Source organism: Ursus americanus, chromosome 13, assembly GCF_024610735.1.
Source record: "Ursus americanus isolate L20-20 chromosome 13, mUrsAme1.1.p, whole genome shotgun sequence".
NCBI classification, from domain to species: domain Eukaryota; kingdom Metazoa; phylum Chordata; class Mammalia; order Carnivora; family Ursidae; genus Ursus; species Ursus americanus.
In genome coordinates this window covers 11,513,679-11,534,142 of record NC_142139.1, presented here as the reverse complement: position 1 = coordinate 11,534,142, position 20,464 = coordinate 11,513,679, and the positions used below count along the sequence as shown (strand labels likewise).

Below are 20,464 nucleotides of genomic sequence, written 5' to 3'. Positions count from 1 at the left end.
CACTTAACTGACTGAGCTACTTATTTATTTATTCATAACTTGAAATCTATACCTTTTAATCCACTTGACCTATTTCACCCATTCCCCGTCTTTCTGTCCTCTAGCAACCCTGAGTATGTTCTTGTATTTATAAGTCTGCTTCTTTTTGTCTTGCTTGTTTTCTTATCTTGTGTTGATATTCCACATATCATTGAAATTACATGGTATCTGTCTTTTTCTGTTTTATTTCAGTTAGCATAATATGTTCTAAGTCCATCCATGTTGTCACATATGGCAAGATTTCATTTATTTTTATGGCTAAGTAATATTCCTGGGTCTATGCATATCACATCTTTTTTCAACTTGTCTGTTTGGACACTTGGATTGCTTCCATATCTCAGTTATTGTAAATAATGCTACAATGAACATGAAAAGGGGGATCTTTTTGAATGAATACCCAGAAGGAGAATTGTTAGATCTTATGGTAGTTCTCTCTTTAATCTTTTGAGCTACCTCCACAGTTTCTTCCCATAGTGGCTGCACCAATTTCCTTTCCCACCGACAGTGGTTCCTTTTTCTTCACATCCTTGCCAACACTTGTTATTTATTCCTTGCAATATTAGCTATTCTGACTGGGAAGAGATATTTCATTGTGCTTTTGATTTACATTACCCTGATGATTAGTAATGCTGAACATCTTTTCACATGTCTCTTGGCCATCCATCTGTATATCTTCTCTGAAAAAAAAATGTGTATTCAGGTTTTTTGCCCATTTTTTAATCAGATTTTTTTCTTGGTGTTGAGTGTATAATTTCTTTATATATTTTTTATTTTAACTCCTTATCAGATATATCATTTGCAAATATCTCCTCCCATTCAGTAGGTTGTCTTTTCATTTTCTTGATGGTTTCCTTCATTGTACAAGAAGCCTTTTATTTTGATATAGTCCCAATTGTTATTATTGCTATTGTTGCCTTTGCCTGAGAAGTCAGATCCAAACATATTGCTAAGATCAACATCCAAGAGTTTACTGCCTAGAGTTCAGGAGTTTTAGGGGTTTTAGGGTTTCAGGTCTTATATTTAGGCCTTTAATCCATCTTCAGTTTCTTTTTTATATGTTGCAAGAAAGTGGTCCAGTTTCTTTCACATGTAGCTGTCCAGTTTTCTCAACATCATTTATTAAAGAGATTGTCTTTCCCCCCTTGTATATTCTTGTCTCCTTTGTTGCAGATTGACCATAGGGTTTATTTCTAGGCTCTCTATTCCATTGGGGTATGTGTCTGTTTTTGTGCCAGTACTGTGTGTTTTGATTACTACAGCTGTGCAGTACAATTGGAAATGAGGGAGAATAATACCTACAGCTTCGCTTTTCTTTCTCAAGATTGCTTTGGCTATTCAGAGTCTTTTGTGATTCCATACAAATTTTAGGGCTATTTGTTCTAATTCTGTGAAAAATGCTATTCTAGTGTTTGTATTGTATTAAATCTGTAGATTGCTTTAAGAAGTATGAACATTTTAATAATATTCATTCTTCAAATCCATGAGTGTGATATATCCTTCCATTCATTTGTTTCATATTTCGTTTCTTCTATCATTATCTTATATTTTTCAGGGTCAGGTCTTATACATTCTTGGTTAAATATATTCCTAGGTATTTTATTCTTTTTGATGGAATTGTAAATGGAATCATCTCCTTTTTATTTATGTATTCTCATTTTAATTGAAGTATAATTAACATACAGTGTTAGTTCAGGTATTCAAAATAGTGATTTGACAGTTCTATGCATTACTCAGTGCTTACCATAACAGGTGTACTCACAATCTGTCACCATACGTTCTACGGTATTATCCCCTATGTTCTGCTGTTGATCTCTATTATCTATTTATTTTACAACTGGTACTTTTTATCTCTTAATCCTTTTTATCTATTTCACCCATTCTGCACTTTCCTCCCCTCTGGCAACAACCAGTTTGTTCTCTGTATTTAAAGAGTCTTTGTTTGTTTGTTTTGGTTTGTTTTTTGTTTTTGTTTTTTGTTTTCGGTTTTTTTTTTTTTTTGATTCCACATAAGTGAAATCATATGGTACTTTTCTTTGTCTGAATTATTTCACTTAGCATAATAACTTCTAGGTTCATCAGATTCATCAGTTGCATATAACATCCAATGCTTATTACATCACATGCCCTCCTAATGTCCATTACTCAGTTACCCCATCCCCCTGACCCACCTCCCCTGAAAACAGTAGGTACTATTTAAATGTTTAGTAGAATCCACTTGAGAAGCCATCTGGTCCTGGACTTTTGTTTGTTGGACATTTTTTTGATTACAGGTTCAATTTCATTGCTAGTAATTGGTCTGTTCAGATTTTCTATTTCTTTTTGATTCAGTCTTGGAAGGTTTATGTTTCTAGGAATTTATCCATTTTTTTTAGACTGTCCAGTTTGTTGTCCTACAATTGGTTAGTCTCTCATAAACCTTATTTTTGTGATGTTGGTTGTAATTTGTCTCTTTCATTTCTCATCTTGAGCATTCTTTTTTTTTTCTTGATGAGTTTGACCAAAGGTATATCAATTTCGTTTATCTTTTCAAAGAACCAACTCCTAGTTTCATTGACCTTTTCTATTTTTGTAGCCTCTATTACATTTATCTGTACTCTGATCTTATTTTCTTCCTTCTACAAACTTTGAGCTTTGTTTGTTCTACTTTTAGTTCTTTTAGGTTTAAGGTTAGATTGTTTGAGATTTTTTGTTTGTTTTTTGAGGTCTATATTTCTATAAACTTCCCTCTTAGAAATGCTTTTGCTGTATTCACAGATTCTGGAATGTTGTGTTTCCATTCTTGTTTGTCTCAAGATATACTTTTTTAAATTTCCTCTTTGATTTGTTGTTGTTGTCGTTGTCCATTGGTCATTTAATAGCGTATTGTTTAGCCTCCACATGTTGGTTTTGGTTTTTTTGCCACTTTGTGATAATTGATTTTCACTTTCATACCATTGTATTTGGAAAAAATACTTGATTTAGTTTCAGTATTTTTAAATTTATTGAGACTTATCTTTTGGCCTAACATATGAGCTATCCTAGAGATGTTTCATATGTACTTGAAGAGAAGTATATTCTACTTTTTTGGATGGTGTGTTCTGTATGTATCAATAAGTCCATCTGGTTTACACATCTTTTAAGTCTAATGTTTCCTTATTGATTTTCTGTCTGGATGATAAGTGGGGTGTTAATGTTCCCTATTATTGTATTATTGTCAATTTCTTCATTTTTGTCTTAATATTTGTGTTATATATTTATATGCTCCTATATTGAGTACCTAGATATTTACAATTGTTATATCCTCTTGTTAGATTCATCCCTTTATCATTACACAGTGGTCTAATTTATCTCCCATTAGTCTTTGTTTTGAAGTCTACTATGCTTGATGTAAGTACTGCTAACACAGCTCTCTTTTTGATATTATTTGTATAGATTATCTTTCTCTGTGCCTTCACTTTTAGTCTGTATGGGTCCTTACTATTGAAGTGAATCTCTTGGAGGCAGCACAGAAATGGGTCTTTTTTTTTTTTTTCCATGTAGTCACCATATGCCTTTTGAAAGGAGCTATTAGATCATTTACATTTAAAGTAATTCTGAAAATTATGTATTTATTGCCATCTTATTGTTTTGTGATTATTTTTACAGTTCTTTGTTCTTGCTCTCTTCCCTTGTTACCTGATGACTTATTGTTTACTGAAGTATAATTAACATACAGTGTTGTTAGTTTTAGGTGTACAATATGATACAACAATTCTATCCATTATTCAGTGCTCACAATGATAAACCTAGTCAACTTCTGGCACCAAACTGTTTCTTTGTATCTCTGTGACTTACTTACTTTATAACTAGAAGTTTGTGCTTCCTAATCCCCTTTATTCCTTTCACCCATCCTGCCCCACAACCTCCTTCTGGCAACCACAAGGTTTTTCTCTGTATTAAAGAATCTGTTTTTTGTTTTTTTTTGTGTTTTGTGTTTTATATTTCATATATAAGTAAAATCATATGATAATTGTGTCTGTGTTATTTCACTTAGCATTATGCCTTCTGGGCTCACTGATGTTATTGCAAATGGCAAGATCTTAATCTTTAGGACTAATATTCCAGTGTTGTATGTGCATATGTGTGTATATGTGGGGGTATCACATTTTCTTTATCCATTCATCTGTTGATGCATTTGGGTTGCTTCCATGTCTTGGCTATTGCAAATAATGCTGCAATAAACATAGGAGTGCATAGATGTTTTTTGAATTAGTGTTTTATTTTCTTTTGGTAAATACCCAGTATTGGAATTACTTTATCACATGGTATTTCTATTTTTAATTTTTTTAAAGAAACTTCGTGATGTTTTCTATAGTGGCTGCACCAACTTACTTTCTTATTAAGAATGCACAAGTCCGGGACTCCTGGGTGGCTCAGGTGGTTAAGCGGCTGCCTTCAGCTCAGGTCATAATCCCGGTGTTCTGTGATGGAGTCCCACATGGGGCTCCTTGCTCAGTGGGGAGCAAGCTTCTCCCTCTGCCTGCCGCTTTCCCTGCTTGTGTGCTCTCTCTCTCTCGGACAAATAAAGAAATAAAGTAAATCTTAACAACAACAACAAAAAGAATGCAAAAGTCTTCCTTTTTCTCCACATCACCAACACTTGTTCTTTCATGTCTTTTTGATTCCCACCATTCTGACAAATATAAAATGATAGCTCATCCTGGTTTTGATTTGCATTTCTCTGATGATAAGAGATGGTCTTACATCTTAACAAGCATCTTGTTATGTGTCTTTCGGCTATCTTCATGTTTTCTTTAGGAAAAAAAAAATGTCTATTCAAGTCCCCTGCCCGTTTTTTAACTGGATTATTTGTGGGGTTTTTGGTGTGCTTATATAGCTTTTTTATATATTTTGAGTTAATCCCTTTTTGCATATATCATTTGCAAATATCTTCTCCCATCATTAGATTGCATTTTTGTTTTGTTGATGGTTTCCTCTGCTGTACGAAAACTTTATTTTGGTGTAGTTCCTATAGTTTTTGCTTTATTTGTTTTTGTTTTGTTTTTGTTTTGTTTTCATTTGTTTCCCTTGCCTGAAGAAATCTATCTAGGAAAAAGTTGCTAAGACAGATGTCAAAGAAATTGATGGCCTATGTATTCTTTTAGGGGTTGTATGGTTTCAGGTCTCACATTAGGTCTTTCATGCATTTTAAGTTTATTTTTGTGTTGGTGTTAGAAAGTGGTCCAGTTTCATTATTTTGTATGTACCAATACAGTTTTCCCAGCATCATTTGTTAAAAAGACTGTCTTTTCCCCATTGAATATTCTTGCCTACTTTGCATAGATTAATTGATCATGTAAGTGTGGGTTTATTTCTGGGTTTTCTATTCTATTCTATTGATCTATGTATCTATTTTTGTGTCTATACCATACTCTTGATTACTACAGCTTTGTAGTATAATTTGGAAGCTGGGGGACTATGATACCTCCAGGCTTGTTCTTCATTCTCAGGACTGCTATGGCTATTTGGGGTCTTTTGTAGCTCCACACAACTTTTAGCATTATTTGTTCTAGTTCTGTGAAACATGTTATAGATATTTTGATAGGGATTGTATTAAATTCATAGATTGCTTTGGATAACATGGACATTTTGACAATATTAATTCTTCTAATCCATGAACATGGAATTTCTTTCCATTTGTGCTGTCTTTAATATCTTTCATTCATGTTTTATAATTTTTAGAAAGCACATCTTTCACCTCTTTGGTTAAATTATTCCTGGGCATTTTTATTGATTGTGCAATTTTAAATGGGATTATTTTTTAAAAATTTCTTTCTGCTAGTTTGTTATTACTATATAGAAATGCAACCAGTTTCTGCATATTGATTGTATCCTGCACTTTACTCAATTTATTTATGAGTTCAATGAGTTTTTTTGGTGGAGTCTTTAGGGCTTTCTATATGTAATATCATGTCACCTGCAAATAGTGACAATTTCATTTCTACCCTACTAATTTGGGAGAATTTTCTTTCTTCCTCTCATCCTTCCTCCCTTCCTTCCTTCCTCCCACCCTCCCCTTTTTTTTTTTTTTTTTTTTTTTTGTCTGATTGCTGCAGCCAGGACTTCCAGTAGGATGTTGAATGAAAGTGGCAAGAGTGGACATCCTTGTATTGTTCCTGAACTCAGAAGAAAAATTCTCAGTTTTTCACCATTGAGTATGATGTTAACTGCAGATTTTTCATATATGGCCTTTATTATATTGAAGTATATTCCATCTAAACCTTTGTTGAGAGTTTTTATCACGAATGGATGTTGTAGTTTGTCAAATGCTTTTTCTGTATATATTGCGATGATCATATGGTTTTTATGCTTTGCTAATGAGTTGTACCATATTGATTTGCAAGTACTGAACCACTATTGTGTCCCTAGGATAAATCCTACTTGATCATAAAGAATGATTTTTTAAAAATGTATTGTTAGGTTTGCTAATATTTTGTTGAGAATTTGTGCATGTATGTTCAGAGATATCGGCGTGTATTTTTGGGGGTGGGGTGGGTGGGTGTTGGTTTGGTTTTGGTATCAGGGTAATGCTGGTCTCTAGGCTTTGGAAGTCTCTGTTCCTCTTCTAGTAATTCTTTTTTAAATGTTTGGTAGAATTCACCCATGAACCCATCTGGTCCTGGACTTTGTTGGGAGTTTTTTTGATTATGGAATCAATTTCCTTGCTGTTGATCAATCTGTTCATATTTTCTATTTCTTTTTTATTCAGTTTTAGAAGGTTATATGTTTCTAGGACTTTATTTCTTGTAGTTTGTCCAATTTGTTGGCATATAATTTTTCATAATAGTCTCTTACAATCCTTTGTATTTCTGTGGCATCGTTGTTTCTCCTTCATTACTGATTTTATTTATTTGAGTCTTCTGTGTTTTTATCTTGATAAATCTGGCTAAAGGATTATCAACTTGGTTTATCTTTTCAAAAACAAGCTCCCAGATCCATGGATCTTTTTTTATTTTTTTAGTCTCTATTTTTATTCTAAACTTTATTATTTCCTTCCGTTTACTAGCTTTAGATGTGTTTTTTTTTTTTCTTTTTTAGCTCCTTTACGTATAAGGTTTAAATTGTTTTTAGATTTTCTTCTTTCTTGAGACAGGCCTCTATTGCTATAAACCTCCCTCTTAGAACTGCTTTTCCTTCATCCTACAAATTTTGGACCGTTGTGTTTTCATTTTTTTCCCCACAGAGAAGTTTGAAAAAGGAGTTATATTTAAAACACATGTTAAATGGTAGATGTGACCAGTTCTTTTTGTTTTTAATTAATTTCCAATTGTTAACATATAGTATAATATTAGTTTCAGGTGTATAACACTTCCATAGATCACCCATGATCATTACAAGAAGAGTACTTAATCCACATCACCTATTTCTCTCATCCATCCACCCACCTCCCTTCTGGTAGCCATCAGTTTGTTCTCTATAGTCAAGACAGTCTCTTCAACAAATGGTGTTGGGGAAACTGGACAGCAACATGCAAAAAAAAAAAAATATGAAACTTGACCATTTTTCTTATACCATACACAAAAATAAATTTATAATGGATTAAAGCCCTAAATATGAGACCTGAAAACATAGAAATCCTAGAAGAGTACAAAGGCAGCAATTTCTTTGATATCAGCTGTAGCAACTTTTCTTTTGTTCCCTTTATCATTATGTAGTGTTATGTCTTGCCACAGTCTTTCTTTTTCTTTTTCTTTTTTTTCCATAATAATATTTTTATGTTATTCACCATACAGTACATCCCTGGTTTTTGATGTAAAGTTCGATGATTCATTAGTTGCGTATAACACCCAGTGCACCATGCAATACGTGCCCTCCTTACTACCCATCACCAGCCTATCCCATTCCCCCACCCCCCTCCCCTCTGAAGCCCTCGGTTTGTTTCTCATAGTCCATAGCCTCTCATGTTTCATTCCCCCTTCTGATTACCCCCCCTTTCTTTATCCCTTTCTTCCCCTACCGATCATCCTAGTTCTTATGTTCCATAGATGAGAGAAACCATATGATAATTGTCTTTCTCTGCTTGACTTATTTCACTTAGCATTATCTCCTCCAGTGCCGTCCATGTTACAGCAAATGCTGAGAAATCGTTCTTTTTGATAGCTGAGTAATATTCCATTGTATATATGGACCACAACTTCTTAATCCAGTCATCTGTTGAAGGGCATCTCAGCTCCTTCCATGATTTAGCTATTGTGGACAATGCTACTATGAACATTGGGGTGCATATGGCCCTTCTCTTCACTACATCTGTATCTTTGGGGTAAATACCCAGTAGTGCAATGGCTGGACAGTCTTCGTTTAAAGTCTATTTTGTGTGATATTACATATTGCTACCCCAGTGATTTTTTTTTTTTTGGCTCCATTTGCATGGTAGATGTTTTCTCATCTCTTTACTTCAATCTGCATGTGTTTATAGGTCTGAATGAGTCCTTTGTGAACAGTGTATAGGTGGTTCTTTTTATCAATTCAGTCACATTACATCTTTTGATGGGAGCATTTACTCCACTGACATTTAAGGTAAGTATTGATAGGTATATACTTGTTGCCATTTTATTACCTGTTCTCTGTTTGTTTTGTAGTTCTTCTTTGTTCTGTTCTTCTCTCTTCCCTTGTGGTTTGATTGCTTTGTTAGGTGTTATGCTTGGATTCCTTTTTCTTTTCTGTGTGTGTATCTCTTGTAGGTTTCAGTTGTAGCTATCATTAAGTTCATATATAACATCTGCATATAGTAATCTATATTAAGTTGTTGGTCACATATGTTTGAACACATTTTGAATGCACAAAAATTGTACTACCCTCCACTCAATACATTTATGTATATGTCCTATTTTACATTCTTTCATTTTGTTAGTCCCTCGACTATGTTTGTAGATATAATTATTTTGCTAAAGATTTTATGATTAGTTTACTATCTTTATTATATGTTTGTATTTACCCATGAAATTTTTTCTTTCATAATTTTATTACTTCTACCGGTGGCCTCTTCTTTCCACTTAAAGAATTCCCTTTAACATTTCTTGTAAAGGTAGTTTAGTTGTGATGAGCTCCTCTTTTGTTTGGAAAACTATCTCACATTCTATTTGAATGATAACTTTGCTATATAGAATATTCTTGGTTGCAGGTTTTTTATCTTTATTTCAGCACTAAATATATCATGCCACTCTCCTCTAGTCTATAAAGTTTCTGCTGACAAATCAGCCGATAACCTTATGGGGTTGCCCTGGTGTTTACCTGTTGCTGCTTTTAAAGTTCTCTCTTTATATTACTATATTTTACCATTTTAATGAGCATGTATCTTGGTGTGGACCTCCTTAGGTTAATCTTTCAGGGGTTCTCTGTATTTCCTGGATCTGGATGTCTGTTTTCTTTCCCAGAATAGGGAGGTTTTCAGCTATTTCTTCAAATAAGTTTTCTGTCCCCTTCTCTCTTCTTGTTAGTGGGTAGGGATGCCCCTGTTGTGGCTGGCTGTGAGGCCCAAGCAGGAAGATTTACCTGTGCACTGTTCCTGTCCACGTATGCCCAGTGGATGTTATGGGGCAGGAGCTGCTTTAGAGGGGTGCCTGCTAGAGTGGGCAGGTTGGTTGTTTCTGCAGGGGAATGCAAGAATGTGGTGTAGCACTAGCAAGGCAGATGGACAGTAGTCTCAAGTTCTTATAGCTCCAGCTTTCCTGAATTTAATCCCTGCTCATTTTCAAAGACAGATGTTATGACATTGTAGAAATATTGACAGTACTGACTCCATCTTTGTCCCTCCGTCTTGTTCATGTCCATACAATGACCTCCCTTGGGGATATGAGTTCTGGGCCCATCGAAGGTTAATGTATGTCCTGACCAGCATGTGAGAGAAGGCTGTCGTGATCTTCTTGAAAGTTGTTAACTGGTAGAGATGACATAGTTTCTTCTCCTCCTTCCCCTCTGTCACACAAATGGAACCGTGAGATCCTATAAACGGTCAATCCTTTGTCTTCACAATGACCTCTGCATATCTCCTTCATAAAATACATGGATTAAGGTCCAGAGCTTTGGAAAATGACTGCCTATTCCCTGGATCGTCATCCCTTTGATGACCCGTCAGTAAGTTACCCTGAACGGAACCATCTAAATGGTATAAAGTGGTTTGCTTCATTTCTTAGTCTCAATGTTTCTTCTCAGTTTTGAAGATACTTTATTGTTCCCTCTACCCTGCATCCACCTTCTAACATAGGATTTTGTCTTTCCAGTGCAGGTACCCTGGGAGGGGATTCCCTGATCTGCAGCTAGAACCCCTCATTTCTTAGGAAAGGCCTCTGTGCCTGTGATAACACTTCTGCTTGTAGGGCATAGGGCCACATTATGGATCCTAACCAGAACACATCTCTGCCTTTCCTACTCCTGTCTATATGGCTTTTTATTTATACCTTTAGATGTGGAAGAACTGTTTTGCTAGTCTTCAGGTAGTTCTCAGAGATAGTTGCTCTGAAAGTAGTTGTAGTCTTGGTGTGTCCGGGGGAGGAGGTAATCTCAAGATCCTCCTACTCTGCAATCTCAATCAGCTTCTGTGATTTTTTTTCTAGTTCTAAGGTAAATATAGCTAATGTATAACTTAACGGTATCTAAAATGCAACATGAAAATGCTGGACATTTTATGATCAGTCAGACTTTAGAAATTAATTTTTTTCCATAAAACTCTGTAATTTTTAGACATTATATATTTTAGAGTGTTTTTGTAAAAGTAAACTTTTTTTTAAATGTTGCCTCAAAGCAATTCTAACATTGTGGTGAATCTAAACCCCACAGCATATTTCCTCTTCATTTTAGTGTTAATACTCATCTCCTTGGCAATGCATGCTCATAAGCAAAGGTAAAAGGAACAGAAGCAGGAAACTGACTTTACTAGATATATGACTGATGATATGCACCTAAAGGCAGAAATGCAATTTCAAATCAAAAGTTAATGTCCATGGACAAACCAGGAATTTCATTTAAGCCTTTTTCTTATAAAAAAAAAAGGGGGGGGGGCCTGTGCCTCCTAGCTGGCTTAGTCAATAGAGCATGTTGACTCTAAATCTTGGGGTCACGGGTTTGAGCTCTACATTGGGTGTAGAGATTACTTAAAAATAAAATCTTTTAAAAAAAAGTCCCTGAAATCTTTTTAGTGTTTTACTATGAACTATCAAAATGTAATCAACTAATAGTGAAAACTATTCAGCCTAGATTCAAGCTAAGTTAACTTGGAGTATGAAGCATTTGAAGCTAAACTACAATTTATATTTTTAAAATTTGAAAATAACTCTAAGATCTTCATGTTTTCAGTGTTCTTCCAAAGGTGTACTAAGTATACTTAATGTACTATTTCTGTGTTTAGTTGGAGAAAACATTGTATTTTGATTTATTCAATTTATTTTAGATATTCCCTCTTGATGTCTCTTAACTTTAAAGGTTTTACATTTTATATGAAATTATACTGTTTTAGTTAGACATAATTATAAAATTGCATAAAATTATGAGAACACTATTTATCAATGTAAATAATATGGATAATCTCCATGTTTTATAAAGTTCAACCCTAGTAGCTTATTTAATAATCTAATTAGTATTAAGGAGAATTTAATAATTTAATTAGCTGTCCAATTGCTTAATTGATTGAAAATATATCCCTGGTAAAGCAAAAGTTGAAAAATAAGGTCAACATAATAGAAAAGTCTTGTGAATTCAGGAGTCATATGTTCTAAATTAAAATGAAGAGGGTTTATGGTGTTAAGAATTTTAAGTAGCATGATACTTCAGTTAACTGTAAACTTCCATTAACTAGAGTATAGGTTAAATATTTTATTATAAATATTTCTATTCAATAGTGTAACTAGTGCCTTCTAGTAAAACTCTTTATGACAGAAACATTCTACATTGTTCAATAGGTAGCTACTAGCCAAATGTGGCTATTGAGCATTTGAAATATAAATACTGTGGCTGAAGAAGTGAACTTTGGGTTTTATTTAACTTGTAAATAAAATTGCATTTTGAGATAATTGTATATAAACATGGAGTTGTAAGGAATACTGATACCACATTTATCTTTGCCCACTTTCTCCCAATAGTCACATATTGCAAAACAATATTACATAGAGAATGTTGATTTTGATACAGTCAAGATACTGAATATTCCATTGCTATAAGCATCCCTCTTAATGTCCTTTAACCATTTACCCAGTAAATGGAATCTGGGTTGTTTGGAGGTTATGGATATTGCTAATGAAGCTGCTATGAATGTTTTTTTGAATACTTTTTTTTTTTTCTGGAATAAATGCACAGGACTTCAGTTCCCAGATCTTATTATGCTGTGTTTAGGGTTTTTGTTTGTCTGTGATGAGTTTGCATAGTTTTGATATTAGGGAAGGTCACAAAAAGGATCAGAATGCATCCCTTAGTCTTCACGTTTGGAAGAGATGTAAAATTGCTGTTAATTACTTTGGATGTAAGACCCTTCAAATTTTTCTATTTCACCTTTGTTGAGTCACATACTTTGGATTTTTTTGAGGACTTATTCCATTTTCTATATTGTCTATTTTTAAAGTAAGGTTCATAGTATTCCTTTGTTTTTTTAATAGCTGCAGGATCTATAGTAATGCTTGTTCTTTTATTCTTAAAATTGAGATTTGTGTCTTTTAACTATTTTTGACAGTCTTGCTAATGGTTTATCAGCTTTGATTTTTTTGAATTGTTTTACATATCTTTATTTTCAATTTCACTGATTTATGCTGCTCTATTTTAATGATTATTTCCCTCCTGCATTTTTTTTTTTTAATTCTCTTTTCCTGGATTCCTGGTGAGGAACTCAGATTTATATTTGAGAATGTCCTTCTTTTCCAGTGTAATAGCAGACATTTTCTTAGTACTTCTTTAGCTATGTGATATATTTGATATGTTTTTAATTTTCATTCAGTTTTATATTTTTAATTTTTGAGATGTCCTGTTTGACACATGGGTTATTTAGAATTGTGTTTTCTACTTTTATGTATTTAGAAATTTTCCTGTTTTATTTCACTTACTGACTTTCCAGTTCACATAATACATGAGTAAAAATCATATCTCAGTATAAAGAGAAAAAAAACATTCGATGAAATTCAGCATTCACTTATGATAAAAACTCACAGCAAAGTAAACGGGGAACATACTCCATAATAAAGTCCATATATGACAAATCCACAGCTAATATCATACTCAATAGTGAAACACTGAAACCATTTCCTCTAATTTTAGGATTATGAAAAAGATACCCACTCTTACCACTTTTAACATAGTATTAGAAGCCTTAGCCAGAGCAAGAAAAATAAATAAAAGGCATTCAAATTGCAAAGGGAAAAGTAAAACTGTCACTATTTGCAGAAGACATGATACTATATATAGAAAACACTAAAGACTCCACCAAAAACCGTTAGAATAAAAAAATTCAGTAAGTTGCAGGATACAAGATCAATACACAGATTCTATTGCATTTCTGCACAGTAGTAACAACCTATCAGTAAGAGAAATTAAGAAAACAAAACACTTCTATTTACCATTGCATCAAAATAGTAAGGCAACTAGGAATATTTTTTTTTCATTTTTTTTCTTAATTTAAATTCAATTAATTAAAATATAATGTATTATTGATTTCAGAGGTAGAGGTCTTATATAATACCCAGTGCTCATTACATCGCATGCCCTCCTTAATGTCTACCACCCAGTTATTCCATCCCCCCACCCCACACCCCTCCAGCATCCCTCAGTTTGTTTCCTATGATTAAGAGTCTCTTATGGTTTGTCTCCCTCTCTGGTTTCATCTTGTTTTATTTTTTCCTCTCTTCCCCTATGATCCTCTGTTTTGTTTCTTAAATTCCACATATGAGTGACATTATATGATAATTGCCTTTCTCTGATTGACTTATTTTGCTTAGCATAATACCCTATAGTTCCATCCATGTTGTTGCAAATGGCAAGATTTCATTTTTTGAAGGCTGAGTAGTATTCCATTGTGTGTGTATGTATGTATGTGTGTATATATCACATCGTCTTTATCCATTACCTAGGAATAAATTTAACCAAAAAGATGAAATACCTGTGCTCTGAAAACTGAGACATTAAGAAATTGAAGGTGAAACAAATGGAAAAATATTGCTAAAATGTCCACACTACCCAATGCAATCTATAGATTCAATGTAATACTTACCAAAATACCAATAGAATTTTTCACAGAATTTAAGTAAAATTAAAATATGTATGGAACCACAAAGACTTTGAATTATCAAAGCAATCTTTAAAGATTTTTATTGATTTGAGAGAGAGCAGGAGTGGGGGGGGGTCGCAGAGGGAGAGTGTTTCAAGCCGGCTGCACTGAGCATGGAGCTCAATCTCACAACCCTGAGATCATGACCTGAGCCAAAACCAAGAGTTAGGTGCCCATCCAACAATACTACTAAGGTGCCCCTCAAAATAATCGTGAGAAAGAAAAAGCTGGAGGCATCATGTTCCTAGATTTCAAACTATACTACAAGGAACAGTTACCATAACACTATGATACGGGCACAAAAAAGACACATAGATCAATGAAACAGCCTAGATATAAATTCACACTTATATGGTCAATCTAAAACAAAGGATGCAAGAACATCCAATGGGAAAAGGACAGTCTCTTCAATAAATGTTGTTGGGAAAACTGTACCACTTTCTTACACCACGTACAAAAATGAACTCAAAATGGGTTAAAGACCTAAATGCAAAACCTGAAACCATGAAACTAGATGAAAACATAGGCAGTAACTTGTTTGACATCAGTCTTATAGAAGATATATTACCTTAACATATATATTGTTATGTCTCCTCAGGCAAGGGCAACAAAAGCAAAAGCTTTTTCACCGTAAAAGAAACCATCAAAATAAAAAGGCAACCTACTGTATGAGAGAAGATACTTGCAATAATGGATCCAATAAGGTACTGATATCCAAAACATGTAAAGAACTCATACAGCTCAATAACAGCAATCCACTTAATAAATGGGAAGAAGACCTGAATATACATTTTTTTTTTCAAAGAAGTACTACAGATGGTAAAAGGACTATGAAAGATCACTATCAGGAAAGTCCAAATAAAACCACAATGAGATAGCACCTCACACCTGTCCTAATGGCCACTATCAAAGAAGTAACAAGTGTTGACAAGGATGTGGAAAAATGGGAACCTGCAGGCACTGCTAATGAGAATATTAATTAGTGCAGCCACTATGGAAAATAGTATCAAGATTTCTCTATCCTTGTTCTAAATCCATTTTGTTAGGATTGTTTTATGCACTGCTGTGGGTTAAACTTTACGTTTCATCTTGAGTAATTAATAGTATTTTGAGGTATAACTTTGTAGCACATAGAAACAAAAAAATCTATAGATGTGCATGCCCGTATGTATGAAAGTATATATCTGTAAAGCACAGAAAATAATGCAAAAGTAGAAAAATTAAAAATTTGTGGATCTGTGTAGCAGATGCAGAATTTTGTTGTACTGCTCTTGTAACTTTTATAGTTTAAAAATATTTCAAATAAAGTTTAATGTTTAAGCAGTGAATGAGGCATTTTAATGATAAACTCAGTGCTTCATTACTCAAAATATTTCTAAGTCAATTAGAATACAGGAAATGAGTGTTTTCTCAGTTATATTTCTTATGAGAGCATGCCTCCTTTACTGTGGCTGAGTTATGTTATTTAGCTTCCTTTTTTTTTTTTTTTAAAGATTCATTCGAGAGAGAAAGAACATGGGGAGGGGCAAAAGGAGAGGGAGAGAGAATGTCAAGCTGACTCCATGCTGAGCACAGAGCCTGAACAAAACAGGTCTGGATCTCAGGATCCTCAGATCACAACCTGAGCCAAAACCAAGAGCTGGATGCTTACCCAACCAACTGCGCCACCCAGGTGCCCCAACCATGAAATTCTTATTTAGCCTTTTAGACCCTAAATTTTATAAAAAGAATTTAACACTTTATATTTCACATTAAAATTCTCTAATCAAAAATATGCTATATGCAATTCAGAAAATATATATATTTTTTCTTTTATTGTATTTAAAGTACAGCCTATGGAACACTATGGCATTAACAGAGAAAAGGACCCCTGTTTAAGCTAATTAAATATCTGTATCACTTTAGAGTCAAAAAGGCCATGTTATGTCCTTGTATATATATTCAAATTAGGTTATAAATTTTAATGCAGAATTTAATTTTATTATCTTGAATTATATTTAAAATATGGAAATACATGTTATTTAAAAGAATTATCAATACCATTCAACTGACTGTTGAGCACGTAACCCTGTGTTTGTCTCTTTTCATCCCTTCTAGCATATACCTAAAGAATATAGAAAAAAAAAGTCCTTGTTTTGAGACTAGTTGGAATTTTTTTTTCTTCTATATTGACTCTAGTTAATATCATTAGTAAAATAGTTCTTTAATATAAAAAAATTAAAATTGTTATATATATATATGAAAATGAGTAAAATTCCAGTGGTTTTCATTTTCAATTACATATAGTAATATATCCTAATTAGATTTCAACAGTAGTATCTACTGTTCTGGCCTTATATATGTTCATGAACTATTATAAGCTCTAATACCACATAAAATCAATGTTAAAAACTTCCATTGCAGGCTCACTTCAACTGACTAAATAATCTTTGCAGTCTAGAAATGTACCTTTAATTTGCTTTATTTGGAAATTCTGAGAATATTTGTATACTGGCACTTGAGGTATCCTTATATTCGATTGAGATCAGGAATGTTTTAAGCTCATGTGGACATTAAAGTCTTGCATTTTGTAGAACACTATTTCTCTGCTAAAAAATATGTATGTTTTGAACTTTCAGTGTTTTATTATTTCTTTAAATTTCAAAAAGAGAAAGTCTCTTCTAGCCTAAGAGCTCTATAAACCACTGGCTTAGTGTAAAAAATTTTGGATAATATAAGACTACATACGGAATTCTCAAAAGAATTAATTTCTACGCTTGGTATATTACCATTTATTAGTAGTATGATCTTGGTTAAAAATTCTTTGAGCTGTAGGTAATATAAAAGGTTGATAACACTTTCATATGGTTATTATAAAGATTGAACAAGATGATTTAATAAGGAACTATAGATATAAAATGTTATTATAGACATAAAAATTGTATTTCAAAAGCATTGATAGAAGTTAAAAGGTTAAGATGTGGAAAATACTAGAAATTCAAATGTTATATATAGAGAAAAAAGATAATGGAATAGGGTTCATTTTTGATGGGCACTTGTCTGGTAACAAAAGTTTGTTTTTCAGAAAAATGTTACAAATAACTTTATCTTTGAATTTCCAGTATGATTTTTTTCATTTGATAGTTAATAGCACAGCCTGGAAAATCAGAATGTGGTTTAATCCTGCATGAACGTAAGCAAGTTGAATTTTCTGAAGTTCTATTTTCTAATAAAATTAAGAATAATCATATATTCTCACTGTGTTGTAATAAATTTTAATTGTATATAATAAATGTAAATATAGATAAGTACCTTGAACAAGGGAGTGCCCAAAATGTTACTTATTATTACTAAATATTATAAATAACTTAAGACTATTCTACTGAGAAACTTTCATTGCTTCATCTTCCCTTGAAGCAATAGCATTACAAGAAAAACTATACTTAGAGGCTCACTATACCTCAATAACATCTTTTGATAGAATTATTTGTCAGTTTTATGCAAACCTATTGTTCTGGTTTGCTTCATCCCTCCTCTTTTACTATCAAAACTGTTTCCTTCCTTCCCTTCCTTTCTTACCTTTCCTTCCTTCCTTCTCTTTCAGATTTCACCCATTTTTAGAGAGAGAGCACATGAGCATAAACCAGGGAGAGGCAAAGGGAGAAGCAGACTGCCCATTGAGCAGGAAGCCCCACGCAGGGCTCGATCCCAAGACCCTGGGACCATGACCTGAGCTGAAGACAAATGCTTAACTTACTGAGCCACCCAGGTGCCCCAAAAGTGTTTCCTTTCAACTATACAAGGGCACTCTTATTTTATTACTTGTCACTTGTTGCATGAATGGTATTTTCCTTTTACACTTTCCCATTGATCAAACCTGAATATTGCTTGCTTTGAACAAATCACCAAAACACAAAGGTGACTATCTCCATTAATATTTTCTCAAGTACTTTGTGAGACTTTTCTGGGCTCTATTTCCAATAGCAGAATTGTGGTGTCATAGTGTATACATTTGAGAGCATTATACTGAATTATCTTCTAGGACAGTTGCATTGACCAGCATGAGTTTTCATGTACTTCACAACCTTTTCAGCAATTGCATTGACAGTTTTTTTTTAGTTTTTGTAAATATGTGAATAGATCAACTCCTACTAGTTAGCCTTCTGGATTTTCTTTGCTGCAAATTGTTTATGTGAGGTACTTTTTAACATCACATCTATGTTATCTATATATAAATTTTATACATATTATATACTTTTATAAATACACATATGTGGGAGAGCCCAGGTGGCTCAGTCAGTTAAGCGTCTGCCTTCATCTCAGGTCATGAACCGGGGGTCCTGGGATTGAGCCCTGCATCACTTGTCATGCAAGCTGAGCATGGAGCCTGCATCTCTCTCTCCCTCTGCCCCTCCCCACTGCTCATGCTCTCTTTCACTCGCTCACTCTCTCTCAAATAAAATCTTTTAAATAAAAAATAAACACACGTATATGTTAAAAAATGTCAATTGAATTATGAGTCAGCCATGTATTACCCATGTCAGACTAGTTTTACACACACATATATATATTCCTCCAAAATGTCATTTGCATACACACACCCACACACATATATATACCTATCTACACACACACACACATTTACACACCTACACAAAACATAACTTCAGAAAGTATTTGTTTACTGGACCATAATGTCCCATTTTGAGATGAACTCCTCATATAAAACTAACTAGTTTTCTAGTATCACCTTCTATTAAACTACCTGTTTTGTTATTTTTATAATATTTTATAGACCTCAGGATTAGAAAAAATTCATTTTGTACCATACTGTTAAAACTGATCATGTGCCTATTTGTATTATTTAAATTTTATCAAATAATTAGATATAATTATAATAGCTACCATTTAACTCCCAAATTCAGAATGCTGCCAATACTAAACATTTTGTCTTCCCCTCAAGCTCATCCAGATACCACCCTCGGATTGAACATAATCCTAATACTTGGAAAAATAACCATTTTTAAAATTTGATCATGTATATTTGTTTAGCCACACAATATGTTGAGGTTTTTGTTGTGAAACTTACAAAGACGACAACAATGGTCTATGTTATCTTCTGGGCATTCCTTTTTTTTCTTTCTTTTTTTTTTTTTTTTAAAGATTTTATTTATTTATTCGACAGAGATAGAGACAGCCAGCGAGCGATGGAACACAAGCAGGGGGAGTGGGAGAGGAAGAAGCAGGCTCATAGCGGAGGAGCCTGATGTGGGACTCGATCCCATAACGCCGGGATCACGCCCTGAGCCGAAGGCAGAAGCTTAACCTCTGTGCCACCCAGGCGCCCCAAGGGCATTCCTTTTTTTTCAAACAACATTATGCTAGTGAATAATATAGAGATGTACAGATTAAATTTATTGCAGTTCTGTATACCAATGATGAAGCAGCAGGAAGAGAAATTAAGAAAGCAATCCCATTTACAATTGCACCAAAAATAATGTATTATATTATACCACAAATATCCCAAAAATAAGATATAACATAGAAGATAATATTATAAGATAATAAGATAAAGATATATAAGATATTATTTTTGGTACATTTGTAAATGGGATTGTTTTCTTAATTTTTCTTTCTGCTATTTCATTATTGGTGTATAGAACTACAACAGATTTCTGTACATTGATTTTGTATCCTGCAGCTTTTTTTTTTAATCAGTTCTAGTAGTTTCTTGGTAGAATCTTTCAGGTTTTCTACATAAAGTATCATGTCACCTGCAAATAGTGAAAGTTTTACTTCTTCCTTACCAATTCTGATGCCTTTTCTTTCTTTTGTTGTCTGACTGCTGTGGCTAGGACTTCCAGAACTATGTTGAATAAATGTTGTGAGAGTGGACATCCTTGACTTGTTCCTGATCTTACGGGAAAAGAGTACTTTTTCCCCCCATGAAACATGATGTTAGCTGTGGGTTTTTCAAGCATGGCCTTTATTATATTACATTTCCTCTTAACCTACCCTGTTTAGGGCTTTTATCATGAATGATGTTGTACTGTGTCAGATCCTTTTTCCTCATCCACTGAAATGATCATACGGTTTTTATCCTTTTATTGATGTAATATGTTGATTTATGAATATTGAACCACCCTTGCACCCCAGGAATCAATCTCATTTGATCATGGTGAACTA

General features: G+C 33.5%; 1 long non-coding RNA gene across 1 annotated transcript in view; it reads left to right on the top strand.

The window, feature by feature from the left end:
• The window catches only part of LOC148109053 (uncharacterized), a 97,304-nt gene extending 81,074 nt beyond the window's left edge, over positions 1-16,230 (top strand). Inside the window, exons 5-6 of the long non-coding RNA XR_015726432.1 lie at positions 14,898-15,003; positions 15,793-16,230. This is a non-coding gene — a long non-coding RNA (uncharacterized LOC148109053). The remainder of the gene's footprint in view (positions 1-14,897; positions 15,004-15,792) is intronic.
• Positions 16,231-20,464: the final 4,234 nt, after the last annotated feature.